General features: G+C 36.0%; 1 non-coding gene across 1 annotated transcript; it reads right to left on the bottom strand.

Moving 5' to 3' along the window:
- Positions 1 to 3,110: 3,110 nt before the first annotated feature.
- Positions 3,111 to 3,183, bottom strand: Smp_tRNA_01670_Pseudo_TTG.1.1. Its single transcript has one exon. It is a non-coding gene (tRNA).
- Between the last annotated feature and the right edge of the window lie 15,436 nt (positions 3,184 to 18,619).

Below are 18,619 nucleotides of genomic sequence, written 5' to 3' on the forward strand. Positions count from 1 at the left end.
TTTTGAATACATAGGTCCGGTTTGAGTTTTTTTATCGCGATCGCCTCAGCAAACCGGAGAGCAGTTGTACTTCTTTGTTTACTAATGATTTTAAAGGCATTAGAAATGTCGATGCTGTGCCCGGTGTCGAGTAAATGCCGAGCTATCGCACTGTTGTATTCAAAAAGAGACAGTGATAAACTTATTACTACCTTGGTAACCCATTTTTGTTTTGTTTCAGCTTTTTTTTTTTTTATTAGTTCAATTTTGGTTAATATTCAGTTGTTTTTTATACCCAATTCTTAAACCACCCTTTCTCTCACACATTTCCGCTCATTTGTCTCTCCTAATTATATGAACTATCCAAATCTTATTCAATTATTACGTAACCCACCCTAACTGTTTTCAACTACGTCTATAAATTATTCAATCATTACGTAATCCCACCCTAATTGTTTTCAACTACCTCTAACATAATCACATTTTGATTTTATCTGTCTCTTAACTCCACTCAACTATTACGCCACCCTTTATCCTAATACCTAATAACCTCTGACCTTTCCTTGACCATAGATATATATATACATATACATTTATCATCGATGACTTTTGTTATTCCAATCCTTTACATTCCCTTATGTCAGTTGTTCCATTCTATTTATTACCCTAATGCTAAAACTCTAATGCATATTTGGTTGTAAGCAGCTGATGAGAAACCACGAAATATAATGAATTCATATTATTCTGCATCAATATTTCTTCTGTCTAGCTTGTGCCCGTTGAATTCTACCGGCTCTAAGAATAGTCAGGTTGAATCTTCTCATTTCCAGCGATACTTTATTGAACGCCCAGGTATTCCACATGGCTCTCATATTCTATGTCCCTATGTTTATTTTTGCCACGGTCATCAGAAGAGGAGTCGATCTCTTGGCTTCCGAATAATCTCAGCCATAACTATCAAACGTCGTACTTGTTCTATATAAAGATCCTACAATTCTCAGAGCGGAATTAAATTGGTTTTCCATGGAGTTCAGTTTTACGAGGTAGGGCTGATAACCCCATTTCAAACACATTTCCGCGGGCTCGAGACCTGAAGTAGCTCCAGAGGTGCTTCCGAAGGAGTTATATGTCTTAGATTTCTGAATATAGTCAGTGAGCAGCCTCAAACCTTGGTTTTGAGCTTGTTCGTACACGTCAGCATACCGTATTTGCAACCTACGAAGTAGTTATTCTTCATTACTCCATTCGTGCATCGATGTAGTCAGAAAGTTTACAACTTGAGTACTCCCACCAAGACTATTAATTTATGGATCGGCATATTACCATTAATCTTTCTCTTACAAGTTGTAGCTAATATAATACCTACATTATGCCTATATTACTACCAAGCAGTTTGATCAATCTTATGAAGTTGAGCTCAAGGCAATAATTTACAAACAGCAATAAATCTGAAATGTTTTACATAATATTCGATTGTAATCCAAAATCATGGCCACTGATTTATAACTCGACTGTGAGAATCAAAATTTCTAGATTAGATCCTGAGTAAGGATTTGAGTAAGTGCAATGTTAAAAATGGTCTCAAACTAGTAAACGCCAGCACATCAGAGTTTCTTAGTTAAGCATTTGATGTCATTTCCTGAGTAAAGACTATCTTTAGAAATAAACGACAGAATTACTTTAAGAGTTTTATTATGTACTACCTACTTATAAACAAGTTACATTATATAATCTATGTTTATTCGTCGTTACTTCTTCATCTTACCCGGTTGCTTTGGAAGTAACTTCCATATTCATAAACCTGAATTTTGCATAAAAATGATCTAACTTTAAATGATAAAATATGTTTGGGAGAACATATACGTTTGAAGCTCTTTGTTTATTGTTAACATTTGTAAGCGTCTAGCTACTATCGATTCCAACCTTAATGATACTAAGGTCATGATATATATTGTACTCTTAAATTTTTAAATCCACCCTCCACTAGTTAATAATTGAGGCAGCGCACACAATTAGCCACTTATTGGACAGTACTTTGATGCGAAGTAGCAAGTTTGTGGAAGCTAAATGACCTAGCTATATGTGGCAGATGTGCGACCAACATAACGTGCATACTTAAAAGCTTAGTCTAGTAAAACTAACTAGTTCGACAACTAATATTAAATAACTGTCTGTTGTGACTGTACATTGGTTGTAATAATGCATTATTCATACTCGAAAATACATGATTATATTGACAAAAATGCAGGACTATGACACACCATAAGCTATAAGCATAAATGGGTACACAGCATAGAATTCTGTCTCAGTCATATATCCGTCGACTAAATTGTTAAGAATATAAAATCATCGATTGATAGGAGTCCAGAAGCCGAAAAGAAATCCAATGTAAAAATAAAAGTCATTCTGGGATGTACATTTTTCTTTTGGAGCAATATCATTTACTGAAGATATACAATGCTATTTATTTCATATTTAACATATATAATAGTCTATTGGAAATGTAATACTGCTTCACACATTGTTTGAAAATTATTATTGTTCATTTCTGTATATTCATCAAGTGAGAAATTATCTCTCATCTATGAACTATCTTCAGCCAATAATGTATCATTAGCATTTAGATAAGTAAATGTTCTCTTTTTGATATTCGACATTTCCGAACAATTTGTGACGAAATATTACTCCGTTTTCTGATTGACTACTATATATGTCAAATTAGTATAAAGAAAACTTTACATCTTCAGTTAGTGGTATAATGTTGAAAGAATGTTTACCTCACGTGATAGGTTTTATCTTTCATTAATGTTAAATTGAGTTTCTTTTATTGTTTAAGAATCCGATGTTACAGCTATTCAGTGTGCCGAACGTAAGAAAAGATAACCAATACTGATGATCAGATAACATGTCATCAGTTCGCATGAATTCAAACCTGATCATCAGGATTAATTCTTGTCTAGGAAAAGGAATTCTAACTCATGAATGATGATGATGATGACGGTAATTACAATTATGATAAATTCACAAGCATGGAAAGCAAACATGGATAGTGGCTAGCAGTGGAATCCAGGACGCGTGTTTCGTCCCTTCTGTGACTCATCAGCTGGATGTACCTGCATTTCAGAGTTGATGTTCACTCTGGGACTCGAACCCAGTGCCTTTCGCTTCAAACGCCATCGCGTTATCCACTCGGCCACTGCGTCCTGATAGCCACTTGCTTGTGCGATGGGGTGAAGTGTATAGTATAGTATGTGGCTATCAGTGGCTCTGTTCATAAAAATAAACCTTATTAATAAATCATAATCAATCATTATCCTGAAAATATATATTTATAAGGATAAGGTTCAGTAAATATGTCCGCACATTATAAATGAGTCGTTTTGCATTCACTATTTATCACTTTTTAAATAGATAACACAGGGAAAACCTATATTACAGTCTTGAATTGATTAAAATCTATAAATTTAGTTTTATATTTTCATTATATTGGGATTGTAGCTAGTAGTAGAATCAAAAACATATGTTTGGTCCCATTTTGGACTCGTCAGGCGGTATTTATGCGGCCTATCGTTGATGTCCATATTGAGACTCGAACCCATTACATATCACTTCAAACTCCATTGGGTCATTTACTTACTGAGTCTTAATAGCCACTAACACGTTCAAAGGATACGTAATTGAATATAGGGGTTTTAAATTTCCGGCTGTTGAAATTATTTACAGGATTTTATTATATGTGTAACTAAAGGTTGTATCGAGATAATCCTCTCCATATGTTTATACCCCCAATAGACCCTGATCAATTGCAGTCCTTAATATTAACAGCATCAAATTTCAAACCCTTACATATTTGGTATCATATAATTTGTAAGTGGTTATTTTGAGAATTCTATAAATACAAATACTGTAAGAGTGCGAGTAAGATAAGTATGACTGTAAAAAGTTTGAGACTAGTAACAGTGACTGACGTTTGTGGATAGCAGATTCGGTTTGGTTACTGTTTATGTCAGTAAATTTCAGTCTGTGACTAATAAAGAAATATTCATCACAAGTCTCGAATATTTCTAAGTTCCACTGGTTTGCGGCTTATAAATTTAGTACGATAAATTCCAACTGAGTGGTTGTCGGGAACCACACTAAATAAAAAACCTAAAAAAAATGAGGAGTTCAGTTTCTGGTGTTATTGAAAATTTTACTTGCTAAAAAGTACCGAATTAGAACTAAATATTCGTTCCAGGCTTCCTGTTTTTAAATGGTTTCCTAGTTTAAATCACTCAGTGTTAATAAGACTTCATCAAGTGTCAAAATGTTTTCTAGTATTTATTATAAACTATAATGAAATACTACTGACATCAGTAGATAAGCTAATTGTCTAATGAATAATAACCGACAATGCATTATATTTGTAAATGTACTCTCTTCATAATGATTAAAAATGTTCCTCCTACATTACTAGTTGATTATCTCACCTTAGGTTTTTGTTTATTGAAATATCTGAATAAATTTTTCGGAGCAAAATACGACGCCCACAAGCATTTAAAATAGTTTACATTAGTTAAGTGTAGGAGTAAATTGTGGAGACAGAATTATTATTTTTATGTACACCATAGAATTATAGGTTTGGTGGTGTTTCTTTATCAATGAAATAAAATAAAATAGCTATAAAGTCGAAAATTGTCTTTTTAATTACATAGAGAATGATAATACTCAAATAATGTAGGTTTAAAAGCAATCAACATAAAACCCTGAACCTACAATCTTAGTTTGTTTGAATTTATCAAGATAAAAATGCAATCACTCGTTCAAGGTACGAAAACTAGTAGATTGCAATGTGACATGTCAATCTAGCGAATGAATAGTAAACTCATAATCACCTTCGTCATTTCGCTGAGACTATGAGTTACGGACGACTTTTGGGCGATATAACATTGACCTTGAGAATTGCCACTTACTTACTGGGTTATATATTAATGTGAAGAACCAGGATTAGAATTTACAGTTGTAAGTTAGGGTTAGGAGTTAGATTTAGGGTTTTTATCACGAAGTGATATCCGCTATAATGCCAAAATGCTATTTAGCCATATGGATGGATGAATTTCGCGCTACATCCAAGACCTGTTATCTTAAGTCTGACTGGTTTGTGCATAAATTATAGTCTCGGCGTCATTTTCTCAGGAATAAAAGGAGTATGTTTAGAAATCCGCTAAAGGATTTGCCGACTAGCGCAACTGCCAAACAAGAGCAGCTGAAGTGGCAAATCATTTGAACAATACGATTTCAGCTGGCCTATATTATTTATGGCTGTAAACATCAGACTACTGTAGGGTAGGAAGGAGTAGTATACCTTTTCTTCACGGCGTTTTAAAACTTATTATATTACTATTTCACTTAGTAGGTCTCTTGTTAACTCTAGTTCCAGGAGCGGTGGCGTTTTTGATACTGTCATTACATTTGACTATGATTTGGCCCGGTTTGTGTGTCTATTTGTATGTTCTTTTAAGATTTATCCCTGCTAAATAGGCCAGGCTGAGTACTTATTTCTCCAAGCATTTCGTCAGGGTAATTACATTAGGTAAAATAACTTAGGCTTTTCATTGAGTTTCTTTATTTTTACCTGAGTAATATATAGCTGTAAAAATTAGGTTAGTGTAAACTGACGATCATGCCAATATATATATATATATATAGGCCTTCTTTCCTAGTTCTATCCAATTTTTGTTCATTCTTCTCATGTCTGTCTTCATTTCTCGGCGTAATGTGTTCTTTGGTCTTCCTCTTTTCCTTTGGCCTTTAGGATTCCATGTGAGGGCTTGCCTTGTGACACAGTTGGGTGATTTCCTCACTGTGTATCTTATCCACTTCTAGTGCCCCTTCTTGATTTATTTCGCCGCTGAAATCTGGTTTCTTCTCTCCCACAGTAGGTTGTTGCTAATAGTGTCTGGCCATCGGATCCGAGCTATCTTGCGTAGACAGCTGTTAATAAACACCTGTATCTTCTGGATAATGGCTTTCGTAGTTCTCCACGTCTCCGACTCATATAGTAGAACTGTCTTGACATTTTTTGAAAATTCTGATCTTGGTGTTGGTTGACAATTGTTTTCAGTTCCAGATGTCCTTCAGTTGTAAATATGCTGCTCTTGCTTTGCCGATCCTCGCCCTCACATCTGCATCTGATCCACCGTGTTCATCAATGATGCTTCCCAGATATGTAAAGGTTTTTACATCCCTCAATGCTCCTCCATCATGTGTGATTCGATTGGTGCATGCTGTATTGGATCGGAGAGTCTTGCTTTTCCCTTTGTTTATATTGAGACCTACTGCTGCTGAGGCTACTGCTACACTGGTCGTTTTCTCCTGCATTTGTTGTTGCCTGTGTGACAGAAGAGCCAGATCATTTGTGAAGTCTAAATCGTCCAGCTGCATCCTAGCTGTCCATTATATCCCGTGCTTCCCTCCAGATGTTGACATCTTCATGATCCAGTCGATCACCAGTAGAAAGAGAAAGGGTGAGAGTAAGCAACCTTGTCTGACACCGGTCCTTAGCTCGAATGAGTTGCTGAGTTGTCCCCCATGAACGATTTGGCAGTTTAATCCATCAAAGGAAATCCGTATGATATTGACTATCTTCCCAGGCACGCCGTAGTGTCGAAGAAGCCTCCATGGTGTTGTCCTGTCTACGCTATCAAATGCTTTCTCGTAGTCAATGAAGTTGATATAGAGTGATGAATTCGATTCAATTGATCGCTCCACAATGATCCGTAGAGTTGTGATTTGGTCTGTACATGATGGATCCTTACGGAATCCAGCCTGTTAAGAGAAGAGTGATGCCCCTGTAGTTATCATACTCATTGAGATCGCCTTTGTTCAGAAGTCCTTTTTTCCAGTCTGTTGGTACTTGTTGTTCATCCCAAATCTTACTGAACAAAATATGGAGTATCTTTGCAGTTACTGCTACGTCTGCTTTCAGTGCTTCTGCCGGAATGTTGTCTGGTCCTGCTGCTTTGCCGCTCTTGATTTGTCTGATGGCCATGCTGATCTCTTTAATTGTTAGTGGGCCAACATCTATTGGGATGTCCTTAGGTGCTACTTCGATGTTGGATGGGTTCAGTGGAGCTGGTCGATTCAAGAGTTTTCTGAAGTGTTCTACCCACTTGTTTCGTCGTTCATCAACGTTGGTGATTACTTTCCTTCCTTACTTATCACTGGTCGTTCTGGTTTATGGTAATTTCTTTGTTGTGTCATACAGTTGTCTTATGTTTCCTTCCCTTGCAGCCTTTTCCTCTGTCATTGCTGAATTTTCTACATATTTACGTTTGTCCGTTCTGATGCTCATCTTCACTTGCTTGCTCACTTCTGTGTATTCGGCTTGTGTCTTGGCTTTTTCTGCTCTTGTTCGGTTGGTATTGATTGCTGCCTTCTTGTTCCTCCTTTCTTCAATCTTATCCAGTGTACCAACAGTGATCCATTACTTGTGCTGGTGCTTCTTGTGGCCCAGAACCTAATGATATGTTGAAGTGATTGCCTCTTTTATCCCTTTCCAGTTGCTCTCCATAGTAGTTCCCTCTCCATTAAGCAAATCATGAAAGGCCTGGAACCTGTTGCTGAGGGCTATCTTGAATTTGTTGAGTTTGTCAGTATCCCAAAGAAAAGCCGTATTAAACTTTTGTGATGTTGACCGCGCCGTTGTCCAGTGCTTCTTAAGTTTTAGTGTCACCTTGGCGACCAGCGAATGATGATCTGATGCTACATCAGCCCCTCTCCTGGTTCTCACATCCTCCATCGTCCTCCTGAACTTTCTGTTGATGCAGATATGATCAATTTGGTTCTGTGTAGTGTGATCCGGTGAGGTCCGTGTGGTTTTGTGAATGCGTTTGTGCGGTAATATAGTGTCACCTATGACCAGTTTATTGAAGGCACGTAGGTTTGCAAGTCTCTCACCATTTTCGTTCCTTTCTCCCAGTCCATGTCGTCCCATGACGTCTTCGTATCCAGTGTTGTCCATTCCAACATTAGCATTTAAATATCACATTATGTGCTTTGTTAGGCACTTCTCAACGATCTACTGTAGCCTATCGTATAATTGATCTGTAACGTCTTCATCGTAGTTGTTGGTAGGTGCATAGAATTGGATGACGTTCATTGTAATGCCTTCTCTCTTTGTTTTGAAGCAGGCTTTGATGATCCTCGGTCCCTGAGACTCCCATTTTATAAGTGCATTTTGTACCTGTTTGGACAGCATCAGTGCAACTCCTTGTGTATGTTGGGCATTTTCTTCTTCATGATCGGAGTATAACAGAAGCTCTCCTGAACCTAGTCGTTGTTGTCCAAAATGCGTTCAATGTGTTTCATTGATCCCAAGCGCCTCCAGGTTGTATCTCCTCATTTCTGTAGCAATTTGAAGACTCTTCCGGTCTCCCGCATTGTAAGAGCATCCCATGTACCTAGATAAATGGTTGCTCTGGTTGTGAGAATGTGCATCGGCCTCGTGGCTTCCTAAAAAACTTGGCTTTCATCATGAGGCGTCATAACTCTTCTAAATGAAGACCTTCTGAGTCTCAGAGTAGAGTTTAAATGGTTTGAATTACTTTTTCTGGTTAGAGATTTTTAGCGAGTTGGTTTTCTACGGAATGGGGTCGCTAACCCCATGCCCAACCGTTATGCTTTATCCGGGCTTGGGAATGGCAGTAGCCCCCGTGGGAACTACAGACGGAGTTATATATATATATAGGAAGCCACGAGGCCGATACCTTTTCTGACAACCATATATATATATATATATATATATATATATATATATATATATATAATCCATCCATTCCCACCTAATTAATTAGACATTCAAAATTCGTCTAATCATCAGCTAAGCTTGACGGACATGAGAAACGGATGAATGAGAATAAACGTTGCAAGCATTTTTTTAAAGTTTTCATTTATATATGTTAGAGAAACGTCTATACTATTGGCTTCGAAGTACTTAGACACATCTGGGTGAAATTTCGTCATTTATGACGAAAAGGCCTTATGGACCTGAACTCAGCAGGATCTTCAAAAGGCATCTTTATATATGTGAAAATGCTTCTCAAGACTTGAAACATGGATAGAATTGGTAGCAGTAGTAGTTAGTATGCTAGGTTGCACATAATTTTCATCTAATTTTTCACACTAATCACTAATTCATAGTTTTTCTGTTCTGAAATAATATATTATCACTATTTTGGAGAAATAAGATTTTAAATAGATTTTTAGGAACGTTTCTTTATCGATTTCGCAGTTAATATAATCAAGATGAAGGTGGATCTGGTTTATTATTTAAATACGACTTGTAACAAAATCACTTATTGAAGTTCTCAGACAGTGTAATTAAAGAGATTGCTGAAACATTTGCTCTCTATTTACTTTCATGGTGAATTTAGAAATTCGAACATTGAATTACTTTAAGGTAAAATGTCTACGTTGTATTATAAATCATTATGAGTAAGACTACTACCTTTTAGTGATCGAACAATGATGTTGATAATTTTTACATCAGGAAAACCCAGATTATTAAACATCTATTTTGCATTATTATGGAACTCTCAAACGGTGCGCATCAATAACACTACAAGAAGCTGGGTTCGGTTATTTTGGGTCTCACAGAAATCATAAGGATTTTAGACTTCTGAGCCATTTGAAAACGAATTTGCGGTAAGACTAACTCACCGATAACTTCGCATTGATGTCAATACATAGTAAACTGACAATGAATATTTTAATTACTACACATTTCAATAACCTTATTGAAAATTCTACAAACAAACTGTTTCCTACTCTCAGTTTAACCGATGCGAAAATTATCAACATCATTATTCGATCACTAAAAAGTAGTAGTCTTACCCATAATAATTTATAATACAACGTGGACATCTTACTTTGGTAAAAATTTAATGTTCGAATTTCTAGATTCTATATGAAAGCAAATAGAACAAATGCTTCAACAATCTCTTAACTCTTACTATTATTACATTTGAGTTCATGGTGCAATATTGAATCCTCATCACAAAGTATTTCAACATGTTGCTTTTGCAAAACAGAAAAAACCGACAGTTGAGGGCACATATACATAAATTAAGTTGATAAACTAACTGAAATTAGATGAAATATTATTTTTAAAGATTTGGATCTGTACAACATTTTAATTAGAAACATGTTTAAGAATACAAGTTATTAATTAGATAAGCTCTAACAACCTATTCGTCACATTGTACGTTTGCTAGATAAGGTATCGTAGGAATTGTATATCTTTGCTTGCATGTATGGATTCTAATATATTGGTGCCTCGTTTTACAGGACGATATACAAGGAGAAAGATATGAATGAAGTGGATGGTTATTATCTGATAAGATAACACTTGGAAGGAGTTTGTAATATTCTAGATGACCACAACCATATTAATAACGACTTCAAAAGGTTCACCACACACCCTGCTAACTGCCTTCAGCACTCCTTGCAATACGGAAAAATCTTTTCTAAAAAGCCCAAGGAAGAATAATGGAGAATAGTGAGGAAAAATTGGCAATATAAAAGAGTTAATAAGTCCTAAAAGTAAATGTCGAGTAATCCCAAAATCATGAAGCTCCTTTGTTGGTAAGTCAGTCGGAAAATATTCGTTGGTAACAATAAAACATGAAAAGACCATGAGAGATCAGAGGAAAAACTAATACCAAGATAACAAACCTTTGACACTGTGTTTATTAAGGAATCTCCAGTAGTACAAGCTTCATGGGAATCCAACAGGGTGTTCAAATGCTGTTCATGTCTCAGGCTCAAGTTAATAATTTGACACTTATAACGATTAAGTGTGAGACCATTACCAACAGACCATCGTTCAATAAAAGAAAGGAACTCATTCATTTCAAAATGAAATGAAGACATAGAAATCAGAATACATAGAGTGAGGTCGTGCGGATATTTAACGAACACTATATTATGATGCAGTATCTGAGATGCTTCTTTTATAATTGTAAGCAAACTGATATAGATCAGTGTTCGCTTTTGGTACATGTCGAAGTGCAAGTAGAGACAATTTATTTGAGGAAATGTGATGTTATTGCTGTGGCAACTCCGCCTGTAGCTCTTCAAGAGTTACTGCCGGTCCCGAGCCAACATAAAGAAGGAGGGTTGATAATGGGGTCAGAAACCCAATCCCGTAGAAAATTGTCTTGCCAAACATACGCCAACCAGATTAAACGAATTAAACAATTTTAACTCTGACATGAGATTTAAAGGAAGAATTATCACGCCTCACGATGATAGCCGAGATTCTTCGAAAGTCACGAGACCGATGCTCCTTCTAACAACCCGAGCAACAATTTTTATAGGTACATGGAACGTCCGTACAATGTAGGAGAACAAGAGTGCCAGTCAAATAGCAACAGAAATGAGGAGATACAAATTGACGATTCTCAGAAACAGCAAAACCCATCGGATCCAAGCTGGACACCAAAGGCTAGGTACAAGAGAGATGCTGCTGTACTCCGGTCACGAAGAGGAAAATGCTCCACACACTCAGGGAGTTGCTCGAATGCTATCCAGCGAAGTACGAAACGCACTTGCGGAATGGGAATCTCACGGATCCAGGATAATCATTGCATCATTCAAAACAAAGAAGGAGGGAATCACAATGAATGTTATCCAATGTTATGCACTCACAAATCACAGCAACAACGACAATAAGGATCAGTTCTATGAGAAGCTACAATGAATCATGGTGAATTGTTCAAGAAAGGACCTGACCATTCTGATGACTGATCTAAACGCCGAAGTCAGAATGGACAACACAGGATATGAAGATATCATAGGACAACATGGACTGGGAGAGAGAAACTAAAATGGGGAGAGATTCGAAAATGTATGTGCACTCAACAAATTGATTATAGGAGGTACAATATTCCAACACAAACGCATACACAAAGTTATATGGATCTCACCGGAAGACACCATGGAGAACCAGATAGATCATATTTCTATCACCAAAATTTCAGAAGGACAATCACGAATGTGAGAATCAGGAAACGATCTGACATAGCTTCAGATCACCTTTTGGTTGTGGCCAAGATGGGACTGAAGCTGGAGAAACACTGGACAACTGAGGAAACAGCATTACAAAGTTTCAATACAGTCTTTCATCTAGATACCAACAAACTCAACCAATTCAAAATAACTCTCAACAACAGGTTTCAAGACTTACTGGATCTACAGAAAGAAGAAACTACTATGGGGCACAACTGGAAAGGTAACAAAGAAGCATTCACTTCAACGTGTTAGGTGGTCCCGAGTCGCAAGAAGTATCATCATGTGGAATGGATTTCCATGGAAACTCTAGACAAGATTAAGAAATGATGAACAGGAAGACAGCAATTAACAACAACCGAACAACATCAGATGAATTCAAGGTGCGAGCTGAATACACGGAAGCAAACAAGAGAGTGAAGTGGATCATTAGAACTGACAAGCAGAAATACGTGGAAGAGCTATCAAGGACAGCAGAAAAAGCTTGAAGAGAAGGAAATTTGAAACAACTATATGATACAACAAAGAAACTAGCAGGGGAATATTGTAAACCAGAGAGACCATTCAAGGACAAGAAGGGAAGACAATCACGGAACTTCAAGAACAGAGGAAAACATGAGTAGGATACTTCGACGAACTGCTGAATAGACCTGCACTATTGAATCCACCGGACATCAAAGCAGCATCTACATATCTTCCTTTATCTGTCACTCCGCCAACGATCGAAGAAGTCAAGATGGCTATCAGACAAATCAGGAATGGGAGGGCAGCATGATTCAACAATATACCAGTTGCAGCACTGAAGTTAAACATTGAAGTAACTGCAAAAATGCTACACCTTTTATTGAAACAGATTTGGGAGGAAGAACAGTTGTCGATGGACTGGAAAGAAGGACAGCTAATCAGCATACCAAATAAAGGAGATCTGAGCATAAGTGAAAACCACAGAGAATCTACAATACGAACGTCAAGACAGTTTTTCTGTACGACTATGAAACTTAGGGAACTAATACAACCATCCTCGAAATAGTACAAGGATTTCTAAACAATTGTCTACTCATGATACTCAATGTCCTTTGGCCAGATACTATCAATAACAGCCTGCTATGGGATAGAGCAAACCAAGTCCCAGCTGAGGAGGAATTTGAAAAAGACAATGAAAGTGGATAGGACATGTATTACGGAAATCATCGAAATGCATCACGAGGCAAGCACTAACTTGAAATCTTGTGGGGAAATGGAAAAGATGCTAGTGAATGCGCCTGCTAATTTTAATGTCCGTATCAGATTTCACCCCAATAAATTGAGTGCTGGGTTTTCTGTAAGGTATACTGTCGCATTCGTTTTTGCATTACTTTTATAAACACTGCGGTATACTTCTCCTACAACACTTAACTTCCCACCTGAAGTACTGTGTTGTAGTTGGGTCGTCGGACGAACTGGTGGTCTTACAGTATTCATACAAGTTCCTGGCCTGCTAAGAGTAATGTCAGATGCTGTATCAAAATGAATACGAATACGGTGATTATTAATGTACACAGTTACATATTTTCTCCGTCAGTACATTCCTGCTCGGCTATGAGCTACCAATATTTTGCTAGTTATCGCACTAGATCTGTATTTCTTGAAATAGGGTTTCGATGAATGACGGCGGTGGTTTCTTATGTTGCAGTTGGTTTCTTTACGCTCTTTACGGTGGCATTTGCGTAAAGATGATCTTTGTATGAACAGGATTTCTTGTAATGCCAACCTCCACATGATTAGCATGGAAATGAGTGTTGGTTGTCTGTGAGGCATGGTTTTCATTAGCAGGAATTTTTCTTTTTGATGTATGGTGGCCGGTTATTGTTTTCAGCCATGAAGGTATCATGTTTCAAGTTTACCAATCCCTGTCATTCCGCGGTTACTTCTTGTAGCGTCATGTTTGGGTGTTATTCGATTTTACTTAAAATTATAGTTCCGATATCAACGACTTCAGGAGATTGAAGACTATATACAAACACAAGACACAAACTTCTATCTTACCATTGTTGATAATTTAAACCGCTTGTATCCACGATTTACTACAGTGCATGTTTCACTCAGTCATCATCATCGGCTTTTGTTATCTTGAGACAATCATAATGAATATTAAACAACGATGACTATTCAGCAAAGATTTGAGACAGGATATCGATTGTTGTACCAAGAGAATAATCCCTTAGTATCTTTGTAAGAATGAAATTACCGTAACGTTCTTGCTCAGTGGTGCTAAGTTTTCTTTTGAATATTTTGACTTTGACGGCGTCATCAATTTTATTGAGGTCAACTTTGGATAAGTCTTCATATTTCTTTATTCAGGATTAGAATATTATACCAACCAAACCATCGAAATGAAATTCATGAATATGGTTAATGGTGAAATTGGTATGGGGGCTACATGAATCACCAGTAAGTCCTCCGTGATAAAGGGTCATTTGTTGTATTAGGATTTCTAGGATACGGACCTGGAACTGTTCATGCTGTTTTTTCAGACGCTCAAGCAAAGATTCTACTCGTTCAAGAGTTATTGGCATTGTAATTAATATATCTCCTAGACAGTGTTATGTCCTCTATTTGATTACAGCAGAATACGATATACAACTAACGGGCCCAAACGTGTAGGATCCCACAGCCTCAAACCAAAAAGACTGAAGAAGCAGAAGAAGCGGTTATTGGGAAACACTCAAAAATGTACAGAAAAAGAATGGGTATTTATAGTCATTAGTGTTGGCTATAACATCATCATAATCTATCCAATCTGTAAGGAGGCAAGTTATACAGTTGTCCAATCATAGCATGTTGCGTTGATATTTTAGAACGCTCTATCGGGTTTTGATTGGATGGAATCTCTTCGTCTCCTTAACAACCTCTGGAGACTTCGTAATGTCTTTTAGAGCCATCCCAATAACTTCATATAAAGGAAGTTCGAAAATTCTTTAGGTTCGAAACTCTAGGACGAATTAAGTGACTGTAGACATTTTCGGACATCAGTTTCAGTAAAAACCGGAGCACGTCTATTCTACAAACCTGTAGATATTGGAAGCATGACACCAGATGACTATATCATTCAAATATCCCCAACAGGGACGATAAATCATCCTGAGCTTCGTAACTGTAAATGGTTTTCCAATAGATGTCAAGTTAGGAAGTAAACCACTCCCAAAATTTAGATTTCATAAAATCTGTCAGTAAAAAAGTTAACAGATCTATGTGCACTAAGACAGCGAATTTCATTTACTAAATTTGCTCAAAATGATTGATGTTTTTATTTTTGATTAAAATGTTGAAGTGATACGACATTCGAAAGTCAGTTTTTCAAAACTGTTTATCAAATAGCTTTTATTTGTAAGGAGAGAAAATATCATGGAATATAAACAGCAGTATTTGTCCGTCAATTGCATTCACTACTAAACAAACAGGATCAGATAAATAATTGTCACTTGTCATGAAAGTCATAAACTTCATCAAAACTGTTGTTCAATAGTTACTAAGAAGATAATGGGAACAGTGGAAGATTGTCACTCAATATAATGAACAGACAAAAGTTAGATCAATATATCACTGAATTTAGGCTCAGTGATCTACATATTAAGATTTGGCGCTCGAGACTGAGTTTTCTAGGTTGAGTTACATATGGCGGGGTCGTGGATGCGTACTTCTGAAGATTTATGTACTAAAACGAAATAGGTACTCAGTGCTTTCAGGTTCTAAATGGGAGTCTTGCTATAAAAAAGGTAGTAAGTCTTAAATAAAATGTGTTACGAGAAAGGTACCGATTGTACATTCACTTCAAGCATAAAACTACTTCGAGTTTCGAACTGAAATAATTGTTTGTTTTGGCAAAATCCATAGTTGTAGAATAAATCAGAGATTGGGAAATCAAGATTTAAGACCACATGAATATGATTACGATTCGGTTTTAGTGTTAAGACTAGAGATTAAACTTCATTCTATTAAACAAAGGAAAAACGACTAATTTCTCATAATTCTTTATATTTTCTTGTTCACATCACAGCTACTTACAGAAGGTGATAGTTTCAATTAATTTTTAACTTTTAAGAAATGAATATTAGCATATTAACAAATATAAAAAAAGGTACATCGGAGAACAACAAACTATAAGGAATATCAAATAGAATGTAATTCAAATATTAAGTAGCTTAGAAGTAACTTTTATGGGTTGATTGGATAGGTAGACACAGAATATTTAAAAACATATTTTGAGAAATATGAAGTAAACTAAAATATTTTGGAAACACTCCATTGCCAACTTTCCAATCAAATGGAAACATTTTTCTAAATTTGTCACTGGCTACTCACAAGTAGTCAAAGATCTCATGCTAATTATGATCTCGAATTTTTATCCATGATAAAGCTGATACAATAATTAGGATAAATTTTGAATCAGGCAATCAATCATAGTAAGAGTAATTATAATTCTATTTGTATTATAAAATCAGTCTATGACTCTAATTAAGAGCTTTTTTTCACACTAAATAGTATAGTGCATGAGAATAAGTGTTTTGTACAACATGACATAATTGTATATTTATCATCTTCTGCTGGATTATGAAGAACTGTGTTGTTTTACTCATATCTTTGATATACCTGCAAATTTTGTTATTTTGAGGTTACTTTCTGTCATAGTCCCGATATTGTGAAACTTTATAAGTTTTGAAAATCGAATGTATACATAGGCAGTTAGTATTCTGTCACAGATGTTATTGAAGGATTAATGGTAGAGGCTGTCCAGTGCTTCCAGGTTTTCCATGGTTGTCTAACTTCAATTGACTCATGATCTCAACTATATATAATGGTAGAGGTGTTGATAAGTGTCTCAGAACCTGAAACATCTCAGTTTTCGACTAATAGTTAATAGGTTTTGTACTTCTTTTCATAAGCTTCGGTTTCGCCACTTGGATAGTATCGTTGTCTCTACACAAGAGCAAAGTAAGGACCAACGCTAATTGCACAAAATTTTATTTATTCAATGTGAAACGTCATGATAATATTAAGTTTAGAAGTACATTTTACTTGTTGCGAAATTAAATTGCTGTTAGATTAGATTGAATGAAACTTATCAGCACTCAACTTATAAGATGTTATCGGTTAATTAAGTTATTAACTACTGGCCTGTTGATTGTCAGGTTTGTACTTCCTGTCTTCAAAATACAACAGATAACTATGAAAATTGGTTCAAAGACTTAACTAACACATCTCAAAAGAAATATCAGTTTTGATAATTTCCATTCTATGATTTCACTTACTTTCAGTTATACTTTTCACTAGTTTATTTTACCCATTGATGCGATTAGTTCGATGCACTCACTTTTCATTTGTCAATTTTCTCTCCCTACGGTGATTTGAAGGATAGAAATTCAAACTGATATATATATATATATATATATATATATATATATATGTCTGGCTTGATGCTGTCCACGACACTAAAAATGAGTAGTAGTGTAAAAGATTTACAAAACGGAAGGATACTTATAGTGCTACGGTATTCTTGTAGTTAGCTAGTTTAGAAAACAAACGTTCATTATGATTTCGGAAAGCATCAACAAGGTCTACTTCATGTCATATTGTTTAAAACAAACTAATCTTCACTAATAATCAGAAGTTAACGACTAGATGATTGGTAATTTTGAGTAAGTTATTCACTTTGAAAGCATATTTGGAGAGATAACTGTCAGCTACGTGGTAGATTACGAAATAATCTTGACACTATCCACTTCAGTCATAATAAATATAAGCAAAAACCTGGTTAGTCAAGATAGCCTTCGTTATTTGTGGGAAACTCTCGAAATCCAGGCACCACGGAGAAAAAGTGTTGTTATTCTTATTTAAGGCAGAAGTGACAGAAAAGATCTGTTGTCGAGGTGGATGCTTTTGGAGAAATTCCGTTCTGTAACTAAGATGAGTTTTTGCCGGACCATCATTTATACTTATTTCTAATTGGATAAGACTGCAAATTCAACTAAATTGGAGGCAGTTGACAGAGATTCAGACCGAGATCTAGGCATCCGCGTAACGTTTTTGACCGGGAAACTGGTTGATATAAGTCCAAACCCCACGGGGTGCCTCAGTTGTCTCGATAATTATGTCTGGATGATTATTCCCAAACAACATAAGAGTTAGACATAATGTTTCGAGGTATTAGTCACATTGAATGTGATATAACAACTATTAATTAACCAGTATGTACTCTAATCATCACGACTGGATTAAGACTGAAGAAAAAGAAGATAGTGAACTCATTTGAATGTATTGTACCGACATTAGAATTTTGTGGTTAGGTATGTGCAAGGCAATCATTATTTTCAAAAACAATACAGTAGCTAGAAATCTTATCCCTCTGAAACTGACACCAATCACTTAGAATTGAATAACAAGCATCTTGATATCATGACACTTGAAGTTGTACTCACATTGCAGCTTACTTAATGAACTAAACAATGTGAGATTGGTTTTTTATGAGTTATCACTTAATTCTTATTGAAAACTCTAAAAATGAGCATTATAACTTATACGAACCTTTTGAATAAAGAGTTATGTGGTAACTAAA

This window comes from Schistosoma mansoni, chromosome 6 (assembly GCF_000237925.1).
Source record: "Schistosoma mansoni strain Puerto Rico chromosome 6, complete genome".
NCBI lineage: Eukaryota > Metazoa > Platyhelminthes > Trematoda > Strigeidida > Schistosomatidae > Schistosoma > Schistosoma mansoni.